The 15285-nt window shown below is 40.4% G+C and overlaps 2 long non-coding RNA genes and 2 pseudogenes across 3 annotated transcripts; 3 read left to right on the top strand and 1 right to left on the bottom strand.

Moving 5' to 3' along the window:
- Positions 1-1682: 1682 nt before the first annotated feature.
- On the top strand, positions 1683-3674 carry LOC142996110 (V-type proton ATPase subunit d 1-like; annotated as a pseudogene).
- A 42-nt stretch (positions 3675-3716) lies between these two features.
- On the top strand, positions 3717-5114 carry LOC142996112 (uncharacterized). Its single transcript, XR_012961726.1, has 3 exons — positions 3717-4034; positions 4455-4570; positions 4828-5114. It is a non-coding gene; the product is annotated as an uncharacterized LOC142996112 (long non-coding RNA).
- A 151-nt stretch (positions 5115-5265) lies between these two features.
- On the bottom strand, positions 5266-8097 carry LOC142996111 (uncharacterized). 2 transcript variants are annotated; one of them, XR_012961725.1, is made up of 4 exons: positions 7978-8097; positions 7333-7435; positions 5786-5930; positions 5266-5531 (listed from the first exon to the last, which is right to left on the bottom strand). It is a non-coding gene; the product is annotated as an uncharacterized LOC142996111 (long non-coding RNA). The 2 variants fall into 2 exon arrangements; XR_012961724.1 differs by lacking the exon at positions 5266-5531 and having other exon boundaries at positions 5699-5930; positions 7978-8096.
- A 1655-nt stretch (positions 8098-9752) lies between these two features.
- On the top strand, positions 9753-14293 carry LOC142996142 (forkhead box protein N5-like; annotated as a pseudogene).
- Positions 14294-15285: the final 992 nt, after the last annotated feature.

Below are 15285 nucleotides of genomic sequence, written 5' to 3'. Positions count from 1 at the left end.
CAAATTAAAACTTAAATATACTGATTACACTTTATTTTTCTCTGGAATTCTATCTTGCTTTCAGGAACTGGGATACCTAGTGGATACAATTTTTTTTTTTCACAATAAAAATTCAAACAACAATAAGTTATTGGAAGTCTTTATTTTGGATCCATCTTGAAATGTAATAAATTCATCTTTACAGACAGAATGGTGAAATTGTATTAATTATTTAAATTTAATGACGATTTATGATTTTAAAAACACATGAATTAATCAAATAATGATATTCAAGCACAAAAAAGTCTTTAATTACTCGAAAACATTGAAATTGTTCTTCTCTACTGTGACACTTTATTCTAAGCACATATTTTGTGTTTGGGCGTGCGTGGGTTGTTGGGCAAGAAACACAATAGTAGATTTTCACTTGGATTTGGATCCTGGATGATAGAGATGTCATTCAAGTTACTACAGATCAGCAGGTAGGCCTGCTTGTCATTCCAAAGGTCAAGACAAAGACCTCTGGAAATAGAAGCATTTTCCTCCACGCTCCTTTTCTCTGAAACACACTTCCCGCACTCGTTAACGAGGCAGGATCCCTAGAAATGTTCAAATCCCGCCTAAAGACGCACCTCTTTTCAGTGCATTTTGATATCTGCTAAATGGGCAGGAAGCACAGTCTCCTACTTACAGGAGAGTGATTAGCCAACCCAAGTTCAGCTCAGGGTTCAGACAGACTTTGTCCACTCTGGTTAGTGATAGTGTCAGTGTAGTAAAAGGATGGGGCACATTAGCTGACTTTCTTTCTCCATCCTTCACTAACCCTCTCACCCTACATCCTACGTCTCCTGATGTCTACTGATCACCTCTCTAGGCCAAGGGTCAGCTGTTTTTCAGCTCCGTGGCTCCATGGCCGACAGACGGCTGCTTTCCCAGAGGGACTCAGGGGTGCTCCACCATCAGGAATCTGCCGCTCCCTCTGCCACCTTTCCAAACACGCAGACAACAGGTTTGAGCCTAAGCACTGCTAATAGAAGAGCAAGCAGAGACATTTTGAGTCTGAGGGCTGGTAAATAAATAAATTCTGCTCTTGGATTGACATACCAAATTAAAAAGTAATATGCCTTAAACTGTACTTAAAGGGCTGTGCTGCTATACATTTGCATTCTAGTACATATTAAACAAATAACACATTTTTTACTTAGTATTCAAATGTGGTGGACAAACTTCTGTTGGTTGCAGTAATGAGCTACACTGAGCAATAAAATGCCAATTAAAAAATTGAAACAGGAGACCACCAAACAGTAAAAGCTTACAATATAAACATGGATCTAGACAACAACAACCGGCGCTCTAGGCTTCCTATTCGAACCAGGTACCTTCCAATCCATAGACACCTAAATGTGAAAAGTGTGCAGCAAAACGAAACGCACTTGAGATACATTGGCTATAGTCGCATTAGAAAATCACATAGTTCACTAAGTAACAAATTGTTTAATTATTCCAGTGACACACTTTATTCTCCATAATATTGTAAAGATGAAAAAAAATTCTGCTCTAATCCTACAATTCATATTCTAAAGGCAGATTTGTCTGAGTTTGAATGCCTCTTGACTCATTTTCATCCTCTGCAGACCTGAAGCTCCACCTGCAGAGCACAGACTATGGCAGCTTGCTGGCTAATGAAGCGTCTCCTCTCACTGTGTCTGTCAAAGATGACAAGCTGAAGGAGAAGATGGTGGTGGAGTTTCGCAACATGAGGAACCAGTCGTATGAGCCACTGGCCAGCTTCATGGACTTCATCACGTAAGCGCTAAGCCAACATGTACATTAAAGGATTTTAGGTCATTTATGTCAGAACGAGGTGATAGATTTTATTAACGCAAGTTCTATTACTATGGAGATATCTAGCATTCAACCACAAGGTCTGGAGGTCTTTGAATGGACCCCTGAGGAACCCTTGTGTCTCAGTCTCAACTACTCAAATGTGAAGAGAATGTTCCTTCTCCTTATTGTCTCCCTCCATGATGACCTCAGGTACAGCTATATGATCGACAACGTCATCCTGCTGATCACAGGCACCCTGCACCAGCGGGCCATCTCTGAGCTGGTGCCTAAGTGCCACCCACTGGGCAGCTTTGAGCAGATGGAGGCAGTCAACATCGCTTGCTGTCGGTTTGACTCCACCTCCTTTGTTTTCAGCTGCATTCTTCCAGGACTGTATATCTGAACAGGACTTGGATGAGATGAACATTGAAATAATTCGTAACACGCTTTACAAGGTAACACCAAAGCCATAAGATCAACAGAAATCCTGAACATCTCAAAATAATCATCATATAATATACATTTGTGCAATTCCGGGGTGTTTGAATAGAACTGCAAATAGGATTAGTGAAATAAAGTCTTTACAATGACGTAGAAAGATTTAGCTTAATTCAAAATGTTTCTATTTTATATGGTCTGTGTTTGTCTTTAAATAAAAAAATGTTTTTGTCCTCAGGCTTACCTGGAGGCTTTTTATAAATTTTGCTCCAACCTGGGAGGAACCACCGCTGACACCATGTGCCCCATTCTGGAGGTGAGTGTCTTTAAGAGACCAAATGTCTCAAGCTACTGTTCCCTGAACTGCTTGAAGGAGGAACTACATGGATCCCTCAGTGAAGTACAGCACAGTGAAGATTATGAAATTGGAAACGGTGAAGTCTAATGAGTCGTATAACGAGTAATGTGTGGCATACCTGGTAGACAAGGGCTTAATTAAACCTCGGACCCATCAAGAAAATGTACTTCACAAGTTGCTATCAGCCAATAACGATAATATCCAGCTGGTGTCGATGTAAATATGCTGCATGTGTGTGGCTTTGGATCATGTTGTCTCATTCAGGGACGTTTCCCTGCTCTCTGTTACAGTTTGAGGCAGACAGGAGAGCCTTCATCATCACTATCAACTCGTTTGGCACTGAGCTGTCTAAGGAGGACCGTGCGAAGCTCTTCCCACACTGTGGCAAGCTTTACCCAGAAGGCCTCGCCCAGCTGGCCAGAGCAGATGACTACGAGCAGGTCAGGGCTGTGGCTGACTTCTACCCTGTGAGTCATCTGGACACCATCTCAGTTTATTCTAACAGTCGGCAGTTTGTCACGTTGTAATGAACTAATGTTGGTTCACATCATCCTCAGGAGTACAAGTTGCTGTTTGAGGGAGCTGGCAGCAACCCAGGAGACAAAACACTGGAGGATCGCTTCTTTGAACACGAGGTGACACACACAGACATTATCAATAGTTTCCTACTGAAACATGTAATATGCTAATTTATTGGCTTGCTCACTGCCTCTCACCCATCTTCCTCCTCTTCTCTCTCCTCATGCAGGTGAAGCTGAACAAGCTGGCCTTCCTCAACCAGTTCCACTTCAGTGTTTTCTATGCCTACGTCAAGCTGAAGGAGCAGGAGTGCAGGAACATCGTCTGGATTGCCGAGTGCATCGCCCAGCGCCACCGGGCAAAGATTGACAACTACATACCCATCTTTTGAGCCTCTTCTTCCTCCCTCCTCTTTCCTCCTCCCCTTGTCATTTCACTCATTCCCATCCTGTACAGTGTCTCAGTCTCATCTCTGTGTTAAAGATCATGACAGGGTGATGCTACTTTCCCTCAGTTCTTCGCTCATAGGTGTTAATTGGTCCTCCTTCCAGCTGAGATGTACGGTGGCCGAGAACCGCCACCGCTGCAAATAAAAGAAGCGCTGCAAAAATAAAAAAGCTGGTGTGCAAAAATAAAAAGCTGGTGCAAAAATAAAAAAGGCGATGCAAATAAAAGAAAGTCTGCAAAAAAGAAACGCTACTGCAAATAAAAGAAAGTCTGCAAAAATAAAAAAGTCGGTGCAAAAATAAAAACGGTGATGCAAATAAAAAAGCCACAACGGAAGAGGGTTACCGGGGACTGTTTTTGCCGATGCACCTGTGTGAGTAGAAGACGACGCCGACGCACCTGTGTGAGGAGAAGAAGACGGCGACGACGACGAGAAGAAACTACGAATAGGAAAACGAACTAGAAAGTAAGTGAACATGATAGTGTTTAATGTCGCTACGTGTACTTTTTAATGTGTTATTTGGTTAGGCCAGGTAACCCCAGGTTTGAAGTTGAACTGGAGAATGCCGGTGTATTGTTAGCTTCGGCTAACACGGGGAGACCACTAACGAGAGTGGAAGCAACTGACGGCTACAGCTTATTACTATCGTTGTTGTTGTTGTTGCTTGTATCATTAATAGTCATGCTAACAATAATCTAAGGCGTGGGTAACAATAGTTATTTGGATGAATGTGAAGTTTAAGCTGTGTGAGGTGGCCAGGGACTTTTGTGAAAATACCATGACCATAATGTCAGATTGAGGTATTGAACTGACGGCTAAAATGTTCATGCAATTTAAATCCAAAGCAACCTAATGATACTTGTTTTTTTTGTTTGTTTTTTGCAGATCATAATGAATTGTCCTTTTTGTGGACACCAGCAGCCTCCGAAACGACTTTGTCGGATTCAGAGGTGATCATCATGAGTCCAAGCTCTGCAGAATTCAGTGCAGCTGATACATTGGTGAGTGCCACATTTGTTGTGTCTTACATTGATTATATTGTAAGTTCTGTCTGAAAATGAAAATGTTTCTAGATTTTACATAGAAGCCATGTTTCTGATGAAACGTGCCAAAATAGCATTTTAAATTACAGTAAATGTTGCAGTGTCCTGGCCTACACATATTTTACAAACTTCAATATTTATGTTCAAATTTGTTCAGCTCTAGTTCTGTCAATCAAATTTGAAGTGCTCACTGATATATTGTTTTTTACTTCCAGATATGGGAACCTGCAGATGGAGAGTCAAGCACTGATTCAGCAGCTCTGGTAATTGTAGCTCCGAAACAGTCTATCGTTCACACTTAGCCTTGTCTGAAAATATTGTCACACAATCAAGGCTTAAACTACTTAAAAGAATGTGTCACGCTCTGACCTAGAGATCCATGTTTGTGTACATTATATTAAACATTTCATTTTTAGACTGTTGTCAAGACCGCACATTTTTATTGTATTTGATATCAGGAATGTGCTTGCAGCTTCAGCTTGTTTCTTTAAATAAAAAATAAATAAAAAAACTACAGACTGTTCTTTTTTTTTTTTTTTTAAGATTTTTTCAGGCATAGACAACTTTATTACAGACATTTGTACGTTGCTTTGGACAAAAGCCTCTGCCAAATGACAGGGGAGAGAAGAAAATGACAGCAGCAATATACAGCAGCAGCAAATACGACACATAAAAAGAAGTTTGTTTTGGTGTTGTCACAACACAAATATGTCCCTAAAATTTTTACAGACCAGCCATGTTTTTCAGGGTGATGTAGTTCTCTACAGCTGATTCCCACTGCAAAGGAGCTCTTACACCACTCTGTCGTTGCAGTTCTCCAAAAAGAGTTTCATGCTCATCCCCAGCAGGAGTTGCTGGCACTGGCATGATGCTGGTGATGTGGTTCAGGGTTTGGGCAGATGCTGGGAAACCACAATTGCTAGGAGCAAGTACAGGAAAGTGTTCACACTGAGCAACACATCAATTAAGTTTCACTTTCATGGTCATTACAATTATCTCCAGAGTTTCTTACAGGACAAGGATGCAGAGACCCAAAGACAAGCAATGATCTTAGGTTAAACTAAGTATCAAATATTAGAGAAAGCATTGCACATGAGGGAAAACTTTATTGTGAATCTTAAATTTTATAATCAAAATGTTACAAAATATTTTCAAGTGCAGTTAAGTACCCACATTTTAGAGCACCACATTATTTCAGTTTTTACGTAATTAATAATAAATAAGGTGACTCCAGGAGGTGAACTTTGTGTTTGCAGGGCTGCCATTGAAGAGATGCCTCTCCCTCAAGTCACTGAACAGATCCATCCAAAATTGGCTCCTAGATAGAAAACACAAATTCATCCAGGTCATCGTTCTTCAAGAGGTTTAGATTAATGTACAAGTCCACTTACTACTGACTCATGCCTTTTGGAGATTTCACTACAATATACCCTTTCCTTTAAAAAGCACAGCAATATACATTAAACTGAGAAATAATATAAATGCATACAGCAAATACAATAATCCAGGGTCAAGTAAAACATAAATGAATTAAAAGTGACAGAAACCTTTGTTTCCGGAACCAGCTTTCAATCCGCTGGTTGGATGTTGAAGTGCCATACATGTGGCTTTAAGCTCCTGCAAACTCGTCTGCATGCTCTGATCTCATGGTACATTGAATGGCGGCCATTATTCCATTTTCAGTGCCGCAATCTGTGCGGAGCCGCTTTGGAAAAACTCCATGCTCAACTACACAGTTGATGTAGTTTTGAGCAATTACTGAAGGGTCGTTGTTCGTCTTTCCACAATTCAGCCACATAATTTTTCTGGAGAAGCCATCAATGCAGCCACTTATGCCAATTCCAAAAGGTTTTAATTTATTATACCCATCAACGTGCCAGGTTTCGTTTGGTCCCATTGAATGATATGCCCTTCGAACAAATCTACGTCTGCAGCGATTCTCTGTTCCACATGGATCCAGCTCTGCCATTAGGTGCATCGTCTTGTCTGACGACAAGAGAGTGTTTCCGTTTCAGAATCTGCAACATCGCTCTATACCCTAAAAGCTGGCCTGATCCCTTTAGCTCCTCGGAAATAGCTGCCTGCACAGTAGCAATTGGAGTGTAGTTGATCCTTCTGGTCAGGCTTGCATGTTTTAGTCTTTTTTGTAGATTGCGAAAACTGACTGATGTGTTGTGTTTGGTTTTCAGTAAGTCCACTATTATTTCATAACTATGGCCCTCTGTGAAATATTTTTGGATAAGTTCATCCACTGGAGTACTAGCTTCAGGACCTGAGGGGTAGGACGGAGGACACTATATTAGAGGCTAAATGATGAACTGCATAATGAACATTTTCAATTTTTACAGAGGTGAATAAATGAGATTGTTAAGATTATCATGTGTGGGTGACATGGTAGTTAGTGATTAGTTATTGAGGAATCAAGCTATTCAATGCACTCGTTAAAGTTAATTAATTGAAAATGTCTTTATATAAAAGTAGCATAGTGCAAAACACTCAAAATTGTTGCATAGGATTTTTTTACAGGGATCAGTAGCCTACTAGACTAAGAAACGTTCTTAATTTTTCATGTCTTCAAATTCATTGTATTCCACATGCCTCTGTTATGGATTTCACCATATGAAGTGGTATATTCATGACTAACAGACAGTATATTCTCTGAAAAAGCATAGCAATCCATCATGTTTAAGAACCTCATTAACTGTCAGAAAGAAATGTACCTTCATCTTGAAGACTCCTTAGGAACCTGACATTTCTACAGCATGAGCCACAATATACCAGGACGGATGGAAGGTTCACCCCACAGAATGGACAAAACATGACCTGGTAAATGACAAAGCAAAAACAGTCAAGTTTAGGATTCAATCTGACATTATGGTCATGGTTCTTTCTCAAAGGTCCCTGGCCACCCCACACAGCTTAAACTTCACATTCATCCACATAACTTCTGTTACCCACGCCTTAGATTATTGTTAGCATGATTATTAATGATACAAACAACAACAACGACAGTAATAAGCTGTCTTCACTGTAGATAGTCACCACAAAACGAGCTCACTCACAGAGTCACAGTCAGATGTTGGTCCAGAAAGTGTGTCTCCAATGCTGCTGAAGCTGTTTGAATCTGAAGCTACTTAAATAAATGAGTGTGATGGCATCACGCTAACAAAACGATGTCATCCAATAACTCAAACTCCAGCTATGATGTCAAACTGACATCTGGTTAGTGGTCTCCCCGTGTTAGCCGAAGCTAACAATACACCGGCATTCTCCAGTTCACCTTCAAACCTGGGGTTACCTGGCCTAACCAAATAACACATTAAAAAGTACACGTAGCGACATTAAACACTATCATGTTCACTTACTTTCTAGTTCGTTTTCCTACTCGTAGTTTCTTCTCGTCGTCGTCGTCGTCGCCGTCTTCTTCTCCTCACACAGGTGCGTCGGCGTCGTCTTCTACTCACACAGGTGCATCGGCAAAAACAGTCCCCGGTAACCCACTTCCGTTGTGGCTTTTTTATTTGCATCACCGTTTTTATTTTTGCACCGACTTTTTTATTTTTGCAGACTTTCTTTTATTTGCAGTAGCGTTTCTTTTTTGCAGACTTTCTTTTATTTGCATCGCCTTTTTTATTTTTGCACCAGCTTTTTATTTTTGCAGCGCTTCTTTTATTTGCAGCGGTGGCGGTTCTCGGCCACCGTAGAGATGCTTCTTGTAATGTTGTTTCATATTCTTTACTGTTAACGTGTGGATCAAAAACACATAATCAAGGTTAATACTGAGTGAACAGATGAACAACAGTGAACATGAATTTAGTCTTGTAGAGGTGGTTGTTGCACGTTTGTTGCTATGGTGATCATTTGACTTTCAAACATTTGGCCCTGTTTGTCTTACCCGTTTGGACACTGTGACCTGTCTGGCACTCCCTCCACATCACGCATCACCTTAAGTCATTTGCAAATCGTGTTGTCCAGGAGTGAATCTCCTGTATTTAGATAGGACAAATCAGTGTGTAAATAAAAAGTGCTCCTACTTAAGGTCCTCATTATAATTCTGAAGTGTTTAAAGCGTGTAGACTCGGTTTCTGATCTTTCAAGCAAAGACGTAAACATTCCTCGACTTGGCATCATTCAGCTTGATTTATTTTTGCTTTTACAGTTTCTGGTATTCCACCAGTAAATGAGTGTGGGGTTCCTTAAAATCTAAGTGAAACACACAGACCTCACCAGACAGGTTGTTGAATCAGACTGTTGTTCGATATGAAAATACAACAGTTTAACGTGACTTTCCACTCTTTGTCTGTGTGAACTCTGAAGTCTCTGTAAATGAGTTTTACTGGATTAAAGCAAAATGTATGTAAGCAAATTAAAATGTTTAAACTTAATGATATATGCAGTATATATAGATAGATATTTAAAGATGTTTATTGATTTGTTCATTCTCACGCTGTAAAAAAAAAGAAAGAGAAAATAATGTGTTATTGTTTCGATCCGTTTGTTGTGAAATGTGTGTTGTAAATGTAACAAATAAAGGAAAGTGCACCTCAGTCTGCTGTGGTACAGATGCTGATCTCACGTCTCAATGCTGGTCTGTATGAAATGCTACGCTTCCCATGATTGTTTGCGGTATGTTAAGAGATTCATCAACAAATGTCAGTAAGATGAAAGGAAAGAATTAGGATGTGCAAATACTGCATATAGCCACAGATTTCACATTTACATTAATTCCGCTGTTCTGCTGCGGTATAGTCCGTATGTGGTATGTGGTGGGAGTCGTAAACCTAATACTTGCATATGATGCTTCTGGAATAAGCTGGAGTCAAGTTTGAATGTTGTTTTTTTGAATTGTCCCAACTTAAATACATTGTAAAGAAATACATATTACAGCGAGAGATTTATGTGCTTGTGTTTCAAAAGTGTGTTATAGAAGTAGTGTCAGTGAAACCCAGAACCCCAGCAATGGGGTATGATAAAAGAAGAATCTATGTTTTGTAATTCTATGTTAATCACTTGGGTTCCATGGAGTCCAATCAGTGCTGTGGCAGCTGCAGCATATCCAGCCTGCAGGTCTGCAACCTGCTCCTCTTTGTCAGTAAGATTCCTCTGGAAATCTGGATCAGACCTGTCAACCCGCTGAGCCATGACCTTACAGCTTCAGACTAGAGGAGGTATCTTTGGCCTGCATGGATCCACAGGCCTGACTGACTGGGACATGTACAATGAGATGAAGCTAACAACAACAACAGATCAGTTCTACCAAGAAGGTGAGACACAGGCTCCCTCTTCAGGGTTTAGACAATTACCATGTGATTTAAGTTCTGGATCTCGATTGACATTTTATCTTAATTCTGACATAGCTCAGTCCAGTCATTCACTTCCATTTATTTCCAAACAGACTCATTCATTTCAGGTGTCACACAAATCAGCTATAGAGGCTTTTGATTGAGTCAAGGTCATCCAAGCTACAATCAGAACTTCAGAGGAGGAAAGTCGTTAAGTACATTTACTCAGGTTCCACAGTTGTAGGTACTGGCACAGCTTTCTGAATCAAGATTGAAGTATTTTATATGGACAAGTTGTGTTGTGCAATGAGTTTCGTAGTCTGCACATATTCAGCAGATATAGAGATATATTAGATAAGATATATATATATATATTAGATAAGATATAAGATATATATATACACACTACTCAAAAAGTTAGGGATATTCGGTTTTCGGGTGAAATTTCAGGATGAACCTTTTGACTTTTCAATGCACATGTCCAACTGTTTAATGTTTCAGTACTTTTTTTGCACAACTTGCTGTTCTCTAACAAGGAGCTTAACGGTAAAATTCACAACAGGGGTTTGATCCATGAATCGACCAATAAATGTCCTGGTTCAATCAGAAATGGTATTTAAACAGTCCTCCTCATCATGCTGTTTACATTTTGACATCATCATGAGACCAAGACGACACGTAACAACTGATCAACAGTACCTCGCCATTGCGAGGCTTCAAACAGAATGTTCTCAGACGGAAGTGGCCACTGAGCTTAGAGTGTCACAGAGTGTCATCAGCAGGTTGCAACGGAGAGACTGGAAGAGTCACAGAAAGGCATAGAAGTGGACGTCCTTTGGCCACATCCCACACTGATGACCGCTTCATTGTGTGTTCCTGCGGAACCGGATGATGAATGCCACTCAACTCCAGGCACATTTAAGGGTGGTGAGAGGCACCCAAGTGTCAGACCATTCGAAACCGTTAACATCAGTGTGGTCTCTGTACTAGACAAACTGCAAGGGTACCTGACCACATCACCAGGCACAGGCGTCATCGTCTGGCATGGACCAGGGAGCATTCCGTCTGAGAACATCCTGTTTGAAGCCTTGCAATGGCAAAGGTACTGTTGATCAGTTGTTACGTGTCGTCTTGGTCTCATGATGTCAAAATGTGAACAGCATGACGAGGAGGACTGTTTAATACCAATTCTGATTGAACCAGGACATTCATGGTCAATTCATGGATCAAACCCCTGTTGTGAATTTTACCGTTAAGCTCCTTGTTTGAGAACAGCAAGTTGTGCAAAAAAAGTATTGAAACATTAAACAGTTGGACATGTGCATTGAAAAGTCTATTATATTATTATATTGAAAGTGCATTTTAGGTTCATCCTGAAATTTCACCCGAAAGCCGAATATCCCTAACTTTTTGTGAGTAGTGTATATTAAAAACAACTGAAGTCAACAAGACATAACAGATTGTTACCTTAATACATATGCTTCACAGCCTTTTATTGGGAAGTATATCTGTGCAACCACAGTAGATATGATTATTAACATTTTACCTTCAAAAGATACTTTACATACATAGAATATATTCCATTCCACATTCCATTAATCAATCTAAAGTAGTAAAATTGGTGCCAGTCGGAGCAGCTACAGCATTAAAGTGGTGCGTGCATCAATGCTCATCAATCTGAAAGGGGCTGTTCTTCATGATGAAGACTCAGTAAGTTGCCACCACTGTAAAACGTTCTGTGGTGGCAACATACTCAGTTCTGTTCACAGTTTCACACTCAGGAACAAATGTCACTGGAGAGGTGAATAAAGCTGATGGCTATTTTTGTGCATCCCTGACAGATGACATGGTGAACGATCAGTACCTGGTCCAGTGGCACTATGCGAGAATCTCAAGAAAAAAAGATGAGTGCATTTGGCACGACCGGACATCAGGTGAATAGAGGGGAAATGTTCATCAATTTTTCAGTAAATTGAATGTAGGGATTTCACTCCTCAGTAGGGAACCTTGTCTCTGGTTTGTAGAATATTCAATGGCTCTGCATTGCAAAGCATTGGAAATAATTTCTTTTTTAATTTATGTCAAGAAAATCAGACATTTGACTCACTTATAGACAGAACAAATGTCTGTGTTGCTCTTTTGTAAGACTCTTCTTTTCTTAAGAGGATATTGCAGCACTTTGAATGTGTGGCTATGACTTTTCTGTTCATCAGACTCATTTGTGCAGCCAAACCTGTGGCTGATAGTGGATCCAAACCTTGCCTGTCCCATCCAGTATGCAGAAAACACAGCAGATCAGCAGATGATATGTGTACTTGCTGAGGACGTCCACATGCCTCACCAGGAGCCTGCAGAGACTCAACCATCACGCAACTCAGAGTGGCTGGTGAAGACTCCAGTATCCCTTCAGTGTAAAAGGAAAATCAATTAACTGATTCAGACAGCGGCGTGAGTGTGTGTGTATGTAACCCCCTTTTAGATCAAAGATGAAGAAGGTTACAGTGATTTACATGCATGTCGACCAGCCAAGAGTGGACGCAAGGGGAGGACCCCCAAACCCAGGGTGAGGATGCTGAGGTTGGCCCAGGGAAGGTTCCTCTTTAATGATGTACAGAGCATTTACAATGCTGCCATATTGATTCACTGTCATTTAACAGATGGTCCATCCCAAACCGCCATGTTCGCTCACTCACTAGATGGCCTTTCCTTCCAAAAGTTAAGGTTCTCCTTGCACCAAGACTGATATTCTTGGAAATAATCACCACACTTAAACTTGCCCTCATCTACATACAGGACATCAGGGTTTGCATGTACAGTCAATGTTTGTGAGTCGTTTCAGCCGTTTATGACTGGTCACATCCAGAAAATCCCTCAAAGACCCCTTAAAGTTCTTAAATAATTAGACTGAATGTCCTTTGATCATTTTGGTATCATATTAGGATGTAACATTTCCTCTCTGTGGTTACTAAGATTTACCTGTAGTCAATGATATGACATTCAACCTTTTTTGAAGACCAGAAGAAAGACTTTCAGCTTTGAAAGTGAAATGAACCCATAACATTACAATGTTGAAAAGCATTTGAATAATTCCTAGTTTCTGCTTAGTCCCAGAACTGTAAGGTCATGAAGATGGGAGGCTGGCCACGGCCGCCAGTAAATTACTGCATCCTCATCGCCATGGCGCTCAGCAGCAGCCATACTGGGAGCCTCAACGTCCAGCAGATTTACAACTTCACCAGGTCATTATCACCGAGAAAAAAGTGTTGGTTTGAGGTTCTTGTGATTGCAACTGAAAGTCTCACAGATCTTCCCTCGTGGCATTTTCCCAGAGAGCACTTCCCCTTCTTCCAGACGGCTCCAGATGGCTGGAAAAACACCATCCGACATAACTTGTGCTTCAGCAACAGCTTTCGAAAGACCCCCCACCAGCTGTGCAGGGACGGCAAGAGGAAGTCGTGTTTGTGGCACTTGACACTGGACGGCCGGCGGCGACTGAGGGATGAGATTCACATGTTGTCGGGAGAGTCATTCAGAATGCTGAAGAGGAGCATGTCCCACCCTGGTTAGTGACACCTCAACATGATGGGATCAAAGCCTGACTCGATTATCCAATCTGTTTTATCTATTTTAGCTTTCTTTTTGGTTCTAGAAATACAGCCTCCTTTCTCTCTTTCCCTCTGGCTCTCTGCCTCTCTTTGAAAAAGGTTAAACAATAACAATGATTATACAACCTTCTCTCCCTTTCTCTCTCTCTCCTTTCCCCCCTCTTTCTGTATAAAAAATATCTCAAAAATGTCCCATAACTGTAATGTCAATGCTTCAATAAAAATATACACAAAAAATAAATACAGTTTAGAGTTTAAGGGTAAGCATATGATAATTGCTTAAATATCACAAATGGTTGTCTAATACAAAGTCTACCTGTTTTTGCATTTCCATATATATAGGAATATATGTGTGTGTGTGTGTGTGTGTGTGTGTGTGTGTGTGTGTGTGTGTGTGTGTGTGTGTGTGTGTGTGTGTGTGTGTGTGTGTGTGTGTGTGTGTGTGTGTGTGTGTGTGTGTGTGTGTGTGTGTGTGTGTGTGTGTGTGTGTGTGTGTGTGTATATATGTTAATGTAGCGACACACCCTGACATGTTTACATACATATATAGATATATACATATATAGATATATTTCTCCATAAATCAGCATTGGGCTGAAACATGTTGGGGTGTGTCGCTACATTAACTTGTCTGCACGTTACACTTCCTAATTTGGACATGACAGGACATAGCGCACCATAGCACACTGCAGATTTAACATGATCAAAGGATGGATTATAAGAAAAAGATTTTTTAACTAATGACTGATGTCTCTTTTTTTCCAGATATGGTTCAGACATTGTTTGCTCTGTGATCTGAGGTCCAAGTGCAGTAGAAACATCAAACAATGAATCTGGGCTTGCACAATATGTTTCTTTGATATATTTTTATTTGGTTCACTTTTTCAACTTTTCTTTTGCCATTCTTGTAAATATCTGAAGATCCATAAGAAGAGTTTTGATTTACTAATTACTGAAACAGAAAGTAAAGTACAGTCTGTATCTACATGTACTAAATGTGATATAGTCATGAAATGGCCTGAAAAAATAAAGTTTTCCTTGTTTGTGGTGCATCGGGTTAGTCTGTCACGTAAAATGCTGAGTTGAGTAAACAGAGGGAAATTAGTTTGGGGAATGAACCATTTGAATGACCCCAAAAGCACAAGTTTCTGGTTTGAATCTTGCAGCAATAGTGTGTTAACGTGTCCTTGTAGAAACATCAAAATAGGAAGCAGGTCAATATCATTCAACCATGTTAATGACAAAAAGGACAAAAATAACTAAAGACTCATAGCCTTTTGATATTGGTCAATTCCAAATCTATGCCAGTACTAAGGAGAGGCAAACAGGCCCGCATGCTTGTTGCTGATGTATCTCTGGGAAAGTACATTCTTCTGTGGGTGTAGATAAATTATCCTTTTTGCCAGTAGTCAAATTGCTGAGCTGATGGTTGACACAAAAGTGTCTGCCAGTCAAATTACTGCCATACCTGTTAAAATAGTATTCCAGAGTCAAATGAGTTGAAGTTTATAAAAGTGTTGGAGGATGAGTTCAATGTTGGGACATGATTCATTCTCACTTAGCTCAGCTCAGCGTGTAAGCAGATACTGAGGACAAAGCAACAGGACAGGTAACAACACTTAAAATGGCAATGGTAAAATTTGATTTCTTAAATGTCTTGTGTTCAAATGGGAGAAGGCAACAAGGAGGATTAATCTTGTAAACTCTGAAGCTCCAGTTTGATGGTGTCCTATTCCAATACTCTCAGCACCATCCTCTCAACAGTGACATCCATTGAAAATCTGGG

Source organism: Genypterus blacodes, unplaced genomic scaffold (assembly GCF_046128005.1).
Source record: "Genypterus blacodes isolate CSIRO-AG114 ecotype Tasmania unplaced genomic scaffold, CSIRO-AGI_Gbla_v1 ptg000036l_1, whole genome shotgun sequence".
NCBI lineage: Eukaryota > Metazoa > Chordata > Actinopteri > Ophidiiformes > Ophidiidae > Genypterus > Genypterus blacodes.
The sequence above is the reverse complement of the archived record's forward strand: the minus strand, read 5'-3'. Positions and strand labels throughout refer to the sequence as shown.